This window comes from Papio anubis, chromosome 5, assembly GCF_008728515.1.
Source record: "Papio anubis isolate 15944 chromosome 5, Panubis1.0, whole genome shotgun sequence".
Classification (NCBI taxonomy): Eukaryota; Metazoa; Chordata; class Mammalia; order Primates; family Cercopithecidae; genus Papio; species Papio anubis.
This window is the reverse complement of record NC_044980.1, coordinates 14253324-14270282: the sequence shown is the minus strand read 5'-3', so window position 1 is coordinate 14270282 and position 16959 is coordinate 14253324. Positions and strand designations below refer to the sequence as shown.

Genomic DNA, 16959 nt, shown 5'->3' with positions numbered 1-16959 from the left:
CCAAAAGGAAACCTGTGTTCATTAACGAGCTACTCTCCTCTGCTTCCCTTCAGTCCCACACAGCCACGAATCTGTTTTCTGCCTCCATGGATTTACCTATTATGGATATTTTTTATAAAAGGAAGCAAACAACATGTGACCTTTTGTGCCTGGCTTCTTTAACTGAGCATGTTTACATTGTAACAAGCGTCAGTACTTCATTCCTTTTTATGGATGAATAATATTTCATTGTATGAATAATATTTCATTGTATGAGTAATATTTTGTTGTATGAATATATAACAATTTGTTATCCATTAATTTCTTGATGGATAATTTGAGGGTTTTCCACCTTTTGGCTATTATAAATTGGGCTGCTCTAAACTTTCCTGTACAAGTTTTTGTTTGAACATCTGTTCTTGATTGTCTTGGGTATACGCCTAGGAATGGAACTGCTGAGTCAAACAATATTCTATGTTTAACATTTTGAGGAGCCACCAAACTGTTTTCCACAGTGGTTGCACTATTTCAGATTCCCACTAGCAACAAATGAGTCATATGTCTTTAAGCTTTGGGGTCCATTTTATAGTCATTCGAAAAGAGTTTTCAACTGATACAATTTTATATTTCATTTTCTATCAACTATGCATGTTCTGCACTATTCATGGTGCCAAAAAGTGACAAACAACTTGTGCGTTCATCTACAGGAGATTGTTTAAATCAAATATGGTATATGAGGGCATAGAAAAGTCATTGCAGTCTTATTACTGTGTTTAGCATTTTTTTCTCTTGATATAGATAAATAAAAGCTTATCTCAGGTCTGGGTGCGGTGGCTTACACCTGTAATCCTAGCACTTTGGGAGGCCAAGGTGGGTGGATCATGAGGTCAGGAGTTCAAGACCAGCCTGGCCAAGATGGTGAAACCCCGTCTCTACTAAACATACAAAAATTAGCTGGTCGTTGTGGCGGGTGCCTGTAATCCCAGTTACTCAGGAGATTGAGGCAGAGAATTGCTTGAACCCGGGAGGCAGAGGTTGCAGTGAGCTGAGATCACGCCACCATACTCCAGCCTGGGTGACAGAGTGAGACTTCGTCTCAAAAAAAAAAAAAAAAAAAAAAAAATAAAAGCTTATCTCATTACTTCCCAAGCTCATTTGACCAAAAAACACTCTTGGCTTTTTTTAAAAATTTCTTTTAGAGATAGGGTCTTAGTCTGTCACCCAGGCCAGAGTACAGTGGAGTGGTCATAGCACACTGCAGCCTGGAATTCCTGGGCTCAAGTGATCCTTCTGCCTCAGTCTCCCGAGCAGTTAGTTAAGACTACAGGCACGAACCACTATGCTCAGCTATTTTTTTTTTTTCAGAAATGGAGGTCTCACTTTTATTGCCCAGGCTGGTCTCAAACTCCTGGCCTCAAGCAATCCTCCCGACTTGACCTCCCAAAGTGCTGGGATTAGAGCCACTGCACCCAAACCAAGAAAATCTCTTAAAAGCTAACAGGTGTTTAGATAAAATACAAACCTGTGTTGCTACAAGAAATGACCTCCAATCGGCCAGGCGCGGTGGCTCATGCCTGTAATCCCAGCACTTTGGGAGGTGGAGGCGGGCAGATTGCCTGAGGTCAGGAGTTTGAGACCAGCCTGGCCAACATGGTGAAACGTCGTCTCTACTAAAAATACAAAAATTAGCCAGGCGTGGTGGCACACATCTGTAATCCCAGTTACTCAAGAGGCTGAGGCAGGAGAATCTCTTGAACCCAGGAGGCGGAGGTTGCAGTGAGCCGAGATTGAGTCATTGCACTCCAGCCTGAGTGACAACAGTGAGAATTCATCTCAAAAATAAAGAAATGACCCCCAATTTAATTAATATTTGTAAACTTTTTTAATACAGCAAAAAATAAAGTGGGAATTCAAAATTTTGTATATTTTAATATGCTACTGGAAGGAAACATGAACCAATCTTGATATATGCTACAGCATTAATAATAACTAATAAAAACAGCTAATCTGCAGTGACTATTTATTACATACCAGACACTGCACTAAACAGTTTACATGTCACCCTCAAAATAATCCTTTGGGATATCTGTTGCTTTTTTTTTTTTTTTTTTTTTTTTTACTTTATAAATAAAAACGTGCTCTATAAGCCAGGCGTGGTGGCTCATGCCTGTAATCCTAGCACTTCAGGAGGCTGAGGTGGGCAGATCACCTGAGGTCAGGAGTTCAGGACCAGCCTGGCCAACACGGCGAAACCCTTTCTCTACTAAAAATACAAAAATTAGCTGGTCATGGTGGCATATGCCTGTAATCCCAGCTAGCTACTCCAGAGGCTGAGGCAGGAGAATCCCTTGGACCCGAGAGGCAGAGGTTGCAGTGAGCCAAGATCATGCTACTACACTCCAGTCTGGGTGACAGAGCAAGACTCCGTCTCAAAAAAAAAAAAGAAAAAAAGAAAAGAAAAAAAAAAGCTCTATAAATAAAGTTTAGTAAGATTAGATAATTTGCTCAAAGTGAGAGTAAGTAGCTATGCTACCGGTGGAGGGTGTCCAGGTTCTTGGCGTCCTGAACGAAGAATTGGACAAAATGCACAAACAAAGCAAGGAAAGAATGAAGCAACAAAAGCAGAAATTTATTGAAAGTACACTCCAGGGTGTGGGAGCAGGTCAAGCACAGGGGCTCCAGGACCCAGTTACAGAATTGTGAGGGGTTTAAATACCCTCTAGAGGATCTCATTGGTGACTTGGTGTACGCCCTATGTAAATAGAGAGGATGTTTCCTGTCACAGCTGAAGTGTGAATCGACCTTATGTTCCCTGCCTCCAGACCCTATTTTCCTGCCTCAGCTACAGTCTGACTATGAACTCATTTGGTTATACTAAACCCAAGGATCCCAGCAACAACACTAAAGAACAATATGAAAAAATCCTATTTCCTACAAGTACACGGTAGCAAAGGGAGAGATGCGACCTTCTGGTGTTACAATAATTGGGTAATCATTAATTAGGCTGCTTTTAAATGTATTGTTTATGTTGAGTAATTTCTATAGAAATCAAAGACTATGACTATTAATATTCTCTTTAAAATATTCCTATTTTGGCTGGGCCTGGTAGCTCACGCCTGTAATCCCAGCATTTTGGAAGGCTGAGGCGAGTGGATCACTTGAGGTCAGGAGTTTGAGACCAGCCTGGCCAACACGGTGAAATCCCCATCTCTACTAAAAATACAAAAATTAGCCAGGTGTGGTGGTGCACGCCTGTAATCCCAGCTATTCGGGAGGCTGAGGCAGGACAATCACTTGAACCCAGGAGGCAGAGGTTGCAGTGAGCCAAGATCGTGCCAGTGCACTCCAGCCTGGGCAATAGAGTAAGACTCCATCTCGAAAAACAAACAACAACAACAAAAAAATCAAATACCTATTTTGGCTCATTTATATCCGATATAGTTTGAGTTTCACAATACCTCACTTTTCATGTAATCTTCCTCTGTCAGCTATAGATCTTGGGAAGGAGGTTTGCATATGTGTGCGAAAAACTCACACCCAAAGTGTTCTCTATTCTCACTCAACAACAACACAGACTTCTGTGACCAAATGTGGGGGAGCTCTCTTCACACACCAAGCAACCAACCAATTCTGCAGCAGGCACCAGCTGGGTATCCTCCCAAGTCAATTCAATTCTGACGCTATCTACCTGGAGATAGCCTTGGAACCCACAGGTTAAGGGCTCAGTCCCACAAGGCCACCCCCTCTTTCCCACCAATCCAAAGTCCAGGCCTCTGGAACTTAGGACTTCAAGTTGGGGTTCCCCTTTTTGGGGTTTAACTTCTTAGAGTGGCTCACAACTCAAGGAAACACTTACTTAAGTTTACCAGTTTATTATGAAGGGTATCTTAAAGGATACAAATAAACATGCAGATGGAGACACACAGGATGAGGTCTGGACGGGTCCCAAGCACAGGAGCTTCTGTCCCTGTGGAGCTGAGGGGCATCACCCTCCCGGCACATGGATCAGTTCTTGGTCAGCATCCGCGCTTTCAGCAGTCCTCTTGGGCCTTCTATGGAGACTTCCCTGGATAAGCATGATTGACCATTGTGCGGAAATAGCATTGGACAAAAAGGGTATGATCTAATACGAATAGGTGGAGAAGGAAAAGCCTGCAAGGCCTGTCTGTTCACATTCTTCCTGGTCCCTCTGTGCAGCAGTCCTTCCTCCAGGGTATGGAGTAGAACCCTCTTTAGAAGGAGGGTCTTAGGACCTATAATCAAACAAGGTAGGTCAGGGAATTTCTTTATGGACAGCTCCAAGACAAAAAGGTGGGAGATTTCTACCTTGGGAAGAAAAATAAAGCAGGTGAAAGGAGGGCAGGGGAAGATCAGAGAGAAAGATTCTGTTTTCTGGGGTCTACTGAGTACTAAAGTGCCCCCATATTATAACAAAAACGATGGGAGTGGCAAGCCAGGAACCGTGGATTAAAAACATATATATAATAACACAGTGTAATATAATTGTTTAGTATCCTAAGTGCATGAAATAGCATGACTAATATATACTGAAGTTGAGGAATGCAGTACACAGCATAGATCATTGGTCGTCCGAGACAGTACTCATGCCCATTTGACAGTATGCCAGTAAAAGGCTGTCTCAGTGTCATTGATGGATGGAACATTCTATGTGTTAAATAGATTTCTTACATCTTTTTTTTTTTTTTTTTTTTTTTGGAGACAGGGTCTCGCTCTGTCGCCCCAAGCTGGAGTACAGTGGCATGAACACGACTCACTGCAGTCTCAATCCCTGGGGCTCAGGCAATCCTCCTGCCTCAGTCTCCCAAGTAGCTGGGACCACAGGCACACGCCACTATACCCAAGTCACTTTTTTACATGCTTTGCAGAGATGAGTTCTTGCCATATTGCCCAGGCTGATCTCGAACTCCTGGGCTCAAGTGATCCTTCCCCCTTAGTCTCTCAAAGTGCCGGGATTATGGGTATGAGCCACCACACCTGACCTCATCTACTTTTAAAATACAACTTATCTTATTTTATTTATTTATTTATTTATTTTATTTTTATTTTTTAAGACAGAGTCTTCTTCTCTCACTAGGCTGGAGTACAGTGATGCGATCTCGGCTCACTGCAACCTCCGCTTCTGGGGTTCAAGCGATTCTCCTGCCTCAGCCTTCCGAGTAGCTAGGACTATAGGTGGGCCACCACCATGCGCAGCTAATTTTTGTATTTTTAGTAGAGACGGGGTTTCACCATGTTGGCCAGGATGGTCTTGATCTCTTGACCTTGTGATCCGCCTGCGTTGGCCTTCCAAAGTGCTGGAATTACAGGCGTGAGCCACCATGCCCGGCCTAAAACACAATTTAAAGGGCAAAAAAAAATCATGCCTAATTTTTTTTTTTTTTTTTTTTTTTTTTACAAAATAACCTATGGTATCTCATAAAACCCATTTGGGATAACGTTTAAGTAACTTGAATTAAGATTCACTTGGGGGGGCATGGTGGCTCATGCCTGTAATTCCAGCACTTTGGGAGGCCAAGGTGGGCAGATCGCCTGAGATCAGGAGTTCCAGACCAGCCTGGCCAACATGGCAAAAACACATCTCTACCGAAAATACAAGAAAATTAGCCAGGCATGTTGGGGTGCACCTGTAGTTCCAGCTATCGAGAGGCTGAGGCAGGAGAATGGCTCGAGTCTGGGAGGGAAAGGTTGCAGTGAGCGAAGGTTGCGCCACTGCACTCCAGTCTGGGCAACAGAGACAGACTTTGTTTAAAAGAAAAAAAAGACTCACTTGGAATCCTGGTCATGAGTCTCTCCAGCCTGAGCGGGGATCAGTGAAAGACATTACAGAAAGGGGAGCTCAGATGCTGTCTACAGCTAAGGTGTGCTTACCTCTTTTACTGAACATAGTCACTAGTTCTATTATAAAGGCTCTGTGTTTCCAAAAGTTCCTTTATTTCAGTCACTACTTGTACCTGGCAGTCCACACTAGTAGAGTTTTCTTTGGAAAGTTCCAAGAGAACACGGTAACATGTAGCTTGCTTTCTGATTTTTTGACGTAAAGAAAAAATATATAAGGAAGTCATTTAGGCCCATTCAGAATTTAAACTATATATACTATTTATAAGGAAATGTAATCCAACCTAAACCCTGATGGAGTTGTCATAATTTGACATCATCCAGAATTAGAAATCAATTTTCCTTCATTTTAGGTAACAAAAATATTTTGGGGACAACAGAGGCTAAAAGGCGTTGAGCAGCAAATGCAGCTGGAACTTTTCATGATCCAAAGGCATCTCCATGGAGGAACTCTCAGCCAAGAAGCTCAAAGATGAACATAGTCAGAGACACAACGGTCCCTACACATCCTTGAGATGCACAGATTAGCACTCCACGTTGTGAAAGCAGCTGGTAAGTGCTGGTAGTAGGGCAGGCTTGGATGGAAGAAAGCCACAGAGGAGACCATGATGTAGACAAAAGGACAGCTTCCATTTTGCCCCTTCTCTCTTCTCAGCCAGTCACCTGCAGCAGCAGCAGCCCAGGCCAGAGCCTCCTGCCCCAGAGGAAATCTTGTCATCTTGCTCAACAAAGGTTCCATACCCTCAGTACCCTGACTTATCGCCATCTTCTCTAATAAGATAGTTGTCTGACAATTTCGCACCCAGGTTGGCCTCTCCGAAAGGGTGTTTGACTCAGGACTCTAGTAATTCCAAAGGGATGAGTCTCTATTAGGAAGAATTGTGAACAAGTATAACGAGCCTAGTGGAGTAGAAATGACATATCTGGTAGGCCAGGCGCCATGGTTCACGCCTGTAATCCCAGCATTTGGAGGCCAAGGCAGGTGGATCACTTGAGGTCAGGAGTTCGAGACCAGCCTGACCAACATGGTGAAACCCTGTCTCTACTAAAAATACAAAAATTAGCCAGGCATGATGGTGCAAGCCTCATGGTCCCAGCTACTCAAGAGGCTGAGGCGGGAGAATCTCTTGAACCGGGGAGGCAGAGGATGCAGTGAGCTGAGATTGTGCTACTGCACTCCAGCCTGGGCGACAGAGTGAGACTCAAAAAGAGCGACATATTTGGAGATAGGAAATCTGAACCCACTTAGACTTGACCACAAAACCTTCTCTCGGGCTTCAACTCCATCATCAGCAAAGCCAGGGGACTGAGGGGATGTGCAAAGATCTCTTCCAGTTCTAGCACTAGAAGACCCTAAGAAGCCTATGATGCCTTCCCGGTACTCGTAAGCCAGGGGGCCAGCCCTGCCTGTGGGACAAATAAGGCAGAGACAGAGGCTATGATGAGGTTACAAGCCCAGAGTGAGTCAGCCTGGAGGTTAGGAAAAGCAGCCAGCCGGAACTCAGCCCACACTGGGTAAGGATGTGTGGGTGGTGGAGAACGCTCCCTCACACCAGATCTTTCACCACAGCTGCCTGCATTTCACCTTCTCTGTCATCCTTGGAGATGAGATGCAATGAGAAGCAAAACATTCAGAAGGCAAAGGTGGTGATTACGCCTTGTAATCAAAAGGGACCCTACCACTCTCGACAAGCCATTAGCTTTCCCAGCAATTCAGTGCCCCCCGTTTAAGTCTCTTGACTGTCTGTTAAAGATGCTGTGACTTCTATCCATTGTCGAGTGACTGATATAGTCAAGAGACCATGGGACAAATTCTCGGGTAATTCTGATTTTATTTCCTGCAAAGAAGAAAGTAGAATTTTTTAAAAAATGTATCAACCTCATCCATCACACACTACAAATTGTCCCTGTGATTGAAGACCTGTGTTCAACATTAGCAAAACTGTTTACCCTCACACCTGGTTTTAAAATTAAGCTTGAGAGTAAAAGGTTTTATTATGCACTTGTTTTTAATAGTCAAAAGTTCATGACAGTGGATGAGTGTGTTTCATAATTTTTGTTTGTAATGGAAGCCACAGTTAGACATTTAAAGCAAGTATAACAGGCTAACAATCTCTTCTTCCTGTGGTTAAAATGATAGGAAGTGATTTATAAACTGTCATTAGAGTTAGCTCAGCTAAGCAATACTGGCTTTGTTAGCATGATATAAAACTCTTGGCAAACTAAAATGAAAAGCGTAATCTTCATCTGTTGTCAAACGATGAGATTCATTACTCAAAAAAGTCATAAGACTTAAATAAGGATGTAGATGCATAAAATCTTTTTTAAAATTTAGACTTACATGCCTAACTAGGAGTTATCTTAATTCAGTATTGGTGGTCTATAACTCAAATCTTTAGAAAATAAGCTAATTGCTAGAGAGGTTAAAGAGAGATTAACAATAGAAAGCTGTTCTTTTACTAACCTCTAAAAACCAGATATGGGCTATACCTGAATGCAAAACACTCTATGTAATAATTGCAATGAAAATTTTAGTAAAACCATAAAATCCTTATTGCCTTCTGAAGATCAAGCCCATTTTCTACTAATTGGTTAATTCAAATGAAAGTCTCACCTCCTTGATTCGGACCCATTGTTAGTTTCTCCACAGAAAACTGCACAAGTCCTATTAAAGACTTTTGTGACAAACCACTAATTAAAGAGAAATTTGTATCTGACATAATAGAGATTCTCAAATATTTGTTGATTAATTGTCCTGCATTGTTATGCTCTAGGGCTTGTATTAACCAAAGAGTATTGTCTTGGCCCTGGAATAGAAAAACATATTTGAGGCTGGACGCAGCGGCTCACAACTGTAATCCCTGCAGAGCTTTGGGAGGCCGAAGTGGGAGGATTGCTGGAGACCAGGAGTTCAAGATTAGCCTGGGCAACAAAGCGAGATCCTGGCTCTACAAAATTTTTTTAAAAATTAGTCAGGTGTGTGTCTCATGCCTGTAGCCCTAACTACTCAGGAGGCTGGAGTGGGAGGATCAACTTGAGCCCAGGAGGTCAAGGCTGCAGTGAGCTCTGATTGCACCACTGCACTCCAGCTTGGGATAGAGAACAAGAACTTGTCTCTAGAAAAGAAAAGAAAAGAAAAGAAAAGAAAAGAAAAGAAAGAAAGAAAGAAAAGCATATTTGAATGTCATTAGAAATAAGTGGATAAAAATCTAGGTGTATTAACATCATTAAATTAACTAAACAAATGCTATACTTATTTAAAGTATAGAACATATCATAAGCTTTCAAATCATAGTGGCCAAACAGCCACCATCTTCAAGAATCAATAATAAAAGAAGTGCTAGGAACTCTTACAGATGGATAAATGACAACAACATAGAGTATTAAAGAACCATTCAAAAAAAATGAATAGGAGTTACGCCAGTTGACTTGGAGAATTTCTAGGAGGTGATAGTGAATACAAAAGATAAGATGCAGAGATAAGTTCATAGTATGATCCCATCTATATAATGTAACAAAATACCCACTTATAAATGTGTTTACATATGTGTGAATCTAAATGTTTTTATACAAGTATATGATGTATGCAAGTCTGTATGCATAGTCATATATGGTCATAAGGCATATGGTTAGATAGAAAAAAAGTACTAAAGAGTACGCCAGATGGCTAACACTTTTCCTAGGAAACTGGAGGGTGGGGACAATAGAGGGCAAAAGGAAAGGAAAAAGGAGACTGAACCAAAACTTATGATTGTACTTGTGTAAAAGTATATGCATGCTTTTTAGAAAAAAAAAGTCCAGAAATATTGGCTCATATCTGTAATCCCAGCACTTTGGGAGGCCAAGGCAGGCAGATCACTTGAAGTCAGGAGCTTGAGACCAGCCTGGCCAACACAGCAAAACCACGTCTCTATTAAAAACACAAAAATTAGCTGGGCATAGTGGCACATGCCCGTAACCCTAGCTACTCAAGAGGCTGAGACGTGAGAACTGCTTGAGCCCAGGAGGTGGAGGCTGCAGTGAGCTGAGATCCCACCACTGCACTCCAGCCTACATGACAGAGTTCGACTCTGTTTCAAAATAAATAAATAAATAAAAATGAGAAAAGAGATATGTCTACAAACTTATAGGGATGGCTTTGAAAGATTAAAAAGTTACAGAGTAATGTGTCTAGTCTGATTCTCTTTTTTTTAAAGATAGCTTTACTTTTTCTTTTCATAAAATTAACACTTTGTCATTACAATATATATCAGAAAAATAGAGAAGCAGAAGGAAGAAAGTCAAGATTATCTATAATCCTAACAACCACTGCAACCACCATCGAGTTCTTGAAGCCTGTCCTTCCGGGTTCTGCTGTTGAGGAAAATGTGATCACGCAGGTACTATGCTACAATCTTCCTTTATCAGGTAAAAATAAAAGATTACTGTCACCTGGCCAGGTGCTCCTTTGTCATTGAGCTGGCCTCCCTGTCTCTCCGAGGCACAGGAGGCCTGCCCATCCTCTGTTAGCTCATAGCCTGAGTGTTCTCCTTGGCCTCTGGCTCCTCTCCACCGTGGGCCCTGGGCCAAGACCTGCTATCCGGAAACAGCCACCTTCTGTGTCTCCCTCCCCACCTCCAACCCCATGAGCAGGAGAGAAATTCTAGGTCGCTTCCATGACCCTCCAGAAGCAAGACCAACTCAGGCAAATCAGATCCAGGCCCACTCCCTGTTTCCTAGTCTACTTCAAAGTGGCTTTCCCCCAGGTCCACAAGGGAGCAACCCTTAAGATGATCTCCTCCCAGGGTTCCAAACATTAAAATGGAGCAAAAGCCTCAAGCTCTCAGCATTCCCCTCAGCTCCAGTGGCACCCCTCCTTTCTCTGGACTCTGTTCTGGAAATATGTGATCAAGACAACGTGTCTTCTTCCTTACCTTTTCTGTTGTTCTCTCCTATGTGCTAATTTGGGGAATCTTCTCTAGGCAAACCTGGTTTCAAATCTATTGTTTGGCAGCAAAAACCTATTTTGAATGTCAGGAGTTGACTATTAACTTTTGTTTCCCTTGGTATTTCCCTTGGAAATACCATTTACTTACCCCAGAACTGTACCTTACCTTGGGCTGAGCAGGGATAAAGTAGCATACCCAAAGTACAAACAGAAAGCACATTAAAATGCTTTCTAATAGTACCTCTGTTTCACAAAGAAACAACTTTCTTTTCTTTTCTTTTCTTTTTTTTTTTTTTTTTGAGACAGAGTCTTGCTCTGTCGCCCTGGGTAGAACACAGTGCATGATCTCAGCTCACTGCAACTTCTGCCCCCTGGGTTCAAGCGATTCTCCTGCCTCAGCCTCCCGAGTAGCTGCGATTGCCACCATGCCTGGCTAATTTTTGTATTTTCAGTGGAGACAGGGTTTCTCCATATTGGGCAGGCTGGTCTCAAACTCCTGACCTCAGGTGATCCTCCCACCTCGGCCTCCCAAAGTGCTGGGATTACAGGCATGAGCCACTTTTCAGTAATCGTCAATAGCATTAATTTTCTCCAAATTTATTCTTGGTTGCATTAGAACATACTTGAGTGCATTGATTATGAGGGGGATAAGGGAAAAAGTCCCCTTTGCCCTCTGATGAGTCACTGAAAACCAAAACTGACAAAACACAGAAAATGGGGAAAATAAGGCATACAAATATGTTTGATCATAGTTTTCCACAACACAAGAACCTTCAGAATGAAGACCTAAAGATACGAGGGCAATTGCTTTTTTTTATGCTCAGGTTCAACAAAGCAGGAACAGCCATGCAGAAATATAAGTGAACAAAAAGGGTATGATCTAAGGCCAATAGAGTGAAGGGAAGTCCAGCAAGTCCTGACTGCTTAAATTTTTTTTTTGGCCTCTCTGTGTAGCATTCCTTTTTCTTTTTCTTTTTTTTTTTTTTTTTTTTTTTCATTTGAGACAGAATCTCATTTTGTTGCCCAGACTGGAGTGCAGTGGCACGATCTCGGCCCACTACAACCTCTGCCTCCCAGGTTCAAGTGATTCTCCTGCCTCAGCCTCCTGAGTAACTAGGACTACAGGCATGTGCCACCACACCTGGCTAATTTTTATATTTTTAGTAGAGATGGGGTTTTGCCATGTTGGCCAGGCTGGCCTTGAACTCCTGACCTCATGTGATCTGCCCGCCTTGGTCTCCCAAAGTGCTGGGATTACAGGCGTGTGCCCTGTGACTGACCAGCATTCCTTTTTGCTGAGCACAGGGCAGGACCCTCCCTGGAATGGGGGTTTTATGACTTACAATCAACCAAGGCAGTCAGATAATTTCTTTGTGGCCAATTTTTACACAGGGATGTGGGGGAAGTTACAGTAATATTTTCAGGTTTTATGGCTGACTCTGGGGAAGGGTATTCTGGTTTTGATAACCCGCCTTGGGGAAAAGGGATTCTAGTTTCTATGGCTGACCTTGTGGGAGAATGGGACTGAGAGACAGGAGAAAAGAAGTCAGAGAAAAACTTTTGATTCTGAAGCTGCTTCTGGGGCTTCCATTTCAGGGTATCATTTTCTGAGGCCCAACAGTTACAGTATAAAGTAATTCAAGCAGAAAAGTAATTCCTGCCCTACAAAGAAAAATGGGAGGTACCTATAGGGAACATCCTTCTTTCCCATCACTAGGTTCATGGCTGAGCCCCCCATAACTAAAGGCAGATTATCAAGAGAGAAGCATACAGATTTATTTAATGTAACTTTTACATGGCAGGAGAGCCTTCAGAAATGTAGACCCAAGACACCAGTGCTTCTCTGAAAAATGGATAGGAGGCCATTGGTTTAGACTGAGCTCCTGCACTAGGCCCAACAAACCAAACCAAAATGGGGTTACTCATGCTAAAGTTTCATGCCATCTAGCTAAGTTGTTTATCTGAACTTTCAGGAAATCCGAAGAGAGAGAGAAAAGAGCCAAATCCCCAAACAGGCCAGTTTTAGCTGGCATTATAAGGAAGCCCTCTTCCCTTTAACTTTTACAAGAAAAGTTACTTTGAAATGACCAATTTACTTTTTGTTCTACTTTTGCTTTCCTCAGCCCTTTTTTGTCTATAAAGCCAAGCTCCCCTACTCATCTCTATTTTATAGAATGAGATGCTGCCTGATTCTGGGATTGCAAATAAAAGCCAATTAAGATTTTTAAACTAAATTTGTTATAATTTTGTCTTTCAATGCAGGTGAATTTGTATATCTTTTTACCCTAGGTTTGATGACGAAGTGGGTAGTCGTGGAGAAGTGTAATTGGACAAAGGGGTATAATCCAGTAGTAATAAACTGGGGGGAACTTAGCAAGGCCAGTTGGTTCAGATTCTTCTCTGTGTCACTGTGTTTTCAGATATAAGAATGTTCCTTTCCTCCCAAAATAATGAAGGCCCCTCCCAAACCAGAGTCTTTTGATCCACTTTGAAGAGAAAGGTAAGGGAAGGTCAGAGTGGCCTTCTTGCTTCTACTGTTTTCTCAAATGCCAAGGTGCCATATTTTGGGGTTTCATGTCCTGAGCCCCATCAAACCCAAGGAACAGATATACTCCTTAAACACAAACTAGTGATCACAGCTTAAATCTAAAAGATGTAATCAAGGTAGTTAGGTTCATCAAATAAAATTTCCACATAAATTGTTGGGGGCCAGGCATCATATGACATGCTTGTGGTCCGGCTACTTGGGAGGCTGAGGTGGGAGAATTGCCTGAGCCCAGGAAGCTAAGTCTGCAGTGAGCTACTATTGCACCACTGCACTCCAGCCTGAGTGACAGAGCAAGATCCTGTCTCTGAAAGATAGATAGATAGATAGATAGATAGATAGATAGGCAGACAGACAGACAGACAGATAGATGATAGTAGATAAATAGATGGATAGTAGATAGATAGATGACAGATCATAGATAGATAGAAGATAGATAGATAGATAGATAGATAGATAGATAGATAGATAGAATGGAAATAGATAGTTGGGTTTCAAAATTTGATGAATGATAAAAGTTGAACTTAGAAATCTCAGGTCCAAATGTGAAATGACTGAATGGTGCCCAAAAGAGGTGTCCTACATAATGATTCGGGGAACGAGAGCTTAGCTTCTCTTTTAGCCAACAGGCTCATTTGGTGACAGTCAGATCAAATGACTTCCATTGTCATGTAGGGGCATGAAGCACCACAGGAAAGGATCATGGAAAAGGCAGTGGCAAAGTCAGAGCCCAGTTTCCCAAACCTAACCAGAGGGCACAGAGAAGTTTCTAAGTCCTGGTGGATAAATTAGAATATGGCACTCACAGGTCTGGGCTGGGCAGGGAAGTGCAGGTTGGAACTCGGGCAGAACTGAGACCAGGAAGCCAGCACCAAAGCCCAGGTAAAGCAGAAAGGCCCAGATCAGCCAGCCTGAGGCTTGAACTGAGCACAGAAAACTGGTAATAGCAAGAAGGCAAGCCCCCAGGGGAAAGCGTGAAGCAAGATCTTGGAGTGGACTTATCATGGCCTGCTCTCTGCCTTGTTTTAAGCAACCTTCCTGGTGTGGGCAAATGGTGGCTGGCAGTCAGGTGTTACTACTAGAACAAGGACCGGCCCGGAAGCTGTCAGCAATTGCAGCAAATCTCTGAGGAAGCTTCCTGGTTCTAGACAAGAACTAGAGACTTCAAAGGAGAAGCATAAGAGTGAGGGATAACCTGCTTTTAGAATGATAGGGGTCCCTGACACCAGACATACCTGTCTTTACCAGAGCCAAAGACTCCTTCTACCCTATGGATTAAGGTCAAGGAAATCATGAAGGAATTTTAAGATGCTTCTGAGCTACAAAGGTTTTCCATTCCTTGCACTGGAATCAAAGTTATAGGGCAAGGCGCTCCTGAAATGTATGGAGCCATCATAACTAACGGAGATGGGGTGGGAGGTGGAGAGAGACAGGGACAGAGAGAGAGAGGTTTGGGGGAGGGGAAGAGATGCAATATTAGGTTAATGGGAAAAGGTACAGTGACTTCACAGGTGCAAAAATCCTGAATTTAACGCCATTTCAATAGATCTCTATAAAGTATGGAAAGAAACACACTGTAGAACCAAACAGATGGCACTCAGAAATTCAAAAACAATGACTAGAGTGGCCATTCTAAAAAAGCCAGTTCCTAGCAATAGCTGGTAGCTGGCCAACATTCTCAGCTGGAAACTATAAACTCACTTTATTTGGGGACATCTAAGGCTTCAGGGCAGGATGTGATGAATCCAATCAATGCTGACAATCCACCCTACAAAGATTTCCAGAACACATCCCCTCCAGGCCATTCTCACCACCTGTGTCTGAACGCAAGCCCTCTTCAGTTCTCACCTGAATTCCTGCAACAGCCTTCCAACCGGTGGATCTGGGCCAGCCTTTCTCTGCCACCCCCATCTCCGGATGGAGGCCACAATGTGTTTTTTGGTTATGTCCCAGGACCCACTGTGACCCATGGAAGTGAAAAATGCATCTACCAGGGATTCTCTTTGCATGTCCTGAAAGCCCTTCTGTGGGTCCCACGTGGGTGGGTCCACTGTCCACACACTGAGCAGCCACCCCAGGAGCAGAGAAGAAGGGGAGTATGCAATCTTCGAAGAGAACCTGCCATTCACACACCCTGCTTTGGTCGCTCAGCCAGCTCCCCTGGAGCCATATTTGGCCTCAGCCTAGGGAACACTGAGTAGTGATTGTTAAGCTCGGGTCTGTCTTCCCCTGGTAGGCAAAACTTGGATTCATTAAGTCGTCTCTCTGTCCCTTCATCCATTCATTCACTTGTTTAATAAATATTCATTTAATAAACATGCTTAATAAATATTCATTTAATAAACATGAGTGAATACTGATACATGCCCGGCAGTGTTGTAGGAGCTGGGGATTCCACACTGAACAGACACTGGAAAGACTGTGAATACCTTTATTCCTGATGGCTTACTGCCATGACCCACAGCCTTTCTCAGTAGAGCAAATTCTCTCAGCAGAAGAATCATGGAAGCAGAAAGAAAGAATATTTCAAAATTGGCGTACCTGAAACCACAGATCTGCAGCATTCTCTTCAGGGGCAATCTCACATGGAACTGGTTTTCAATATTGACTCTTGCATTTGGCACCATGAACTTGTGTCTGGTTTCCCCTGGTCTAACTTCAGGGTCTCCTAGACAGTCTCAGGATGGGGGCCACTTACACCCTCCATCTATTCTGGGCGGCGCCAGTCCCAATGCATGCACTTACAAGCTGTGGGACCTCAGACAGGTTGTATTAATCCATTCTCACACTGCTGATAAAGACACACCCAAGACTGGGTAATTTATTTAAAAAAAAAAAAAAAAAGTGGCTTAAAGGAATCACAGTCCCACATGGCTGGGGAGGCCTCACAGTCATAGCAGAAGGCAAAAGGCACATCTTACATGGTGGCAGACAAGAGAGAATAAGAGCCACGAGAAAGGAATTTTCCCTTATAAAACCATCAGATCTCATTAGACTTATTCACTAGCAGGAGAACAGTATGGGGGAAACCACCCCCATTATTCAATTATCTCACACGGGGTCCCTCCCACAACATTTGGGAATTATGGGAGTTACAATTCAAGATGAGACTTGGGTGGGGACACAGCCAAACCATATCACAGGTTGATTCATATTTCTGAGCCTCTGAAAACATGAAAATCATAAGAATTGTCACTAATACATAGATGGCTTACCCTGTTCAAAGCATCATTCTCCATGCTTCACATGTGTTACCTGAGCAAGGCTCAGGACAACCCCTTGAGGTGCATGTGCTTGTTACTGCCATTTTACAGGGGAGGAAACTGAGCTCAGAGAGGTGAGTGGCAGAGTCAAGATAGGAACCCAGGCAGTCTCTCTCCAGAGCCCATACTCTCAACTGCTTCTCTTTCTTGCTGGCTGATCAGCTGCAAGCTCCACGCAAAGCACACATGGAAACCCAGCAACTTGCCTCCTTCTCGTGTGCTATCCTGCTTGATCACTGCTCACCACTGCCCCCAGACCAGCTGGGATTAATTCTCCAGGTCTGGGCCAGCCTTCAGGATTTAAGACATACTCAGATGTACATCTGAGGAACATAAAATACTGAAAAACTAAGCCTTTATTTTACCTTCTCACACAAGAGCTTGTTGCC

At 43.1% G+C, this 16959-nt stretch overlaps 1 long non-coding RNA gene across 1 annotated transcript; it reads right to left on the bottom strand.

Moving 5' to 3' along the window:
* Nucleotides 1-3835: 3835 nt before the first annotated feature.
* On the bottom strand, nucleotides 3836-6865 carry LOC108586241. Its single transcript, XR_001903251.3, has 2 exons — nucleotides 5869-6865; nucleotides 3836-4232 (listed from the first exon to the last, which is right to left on the bottom strand). It is a non-coding gene; the product is annotated as an uncharacterized LOC108586241 (long non-coding RNA).
* Between the last annotated feature and the right edge of the window lie 10094 nt (nucleotides 6866-16959).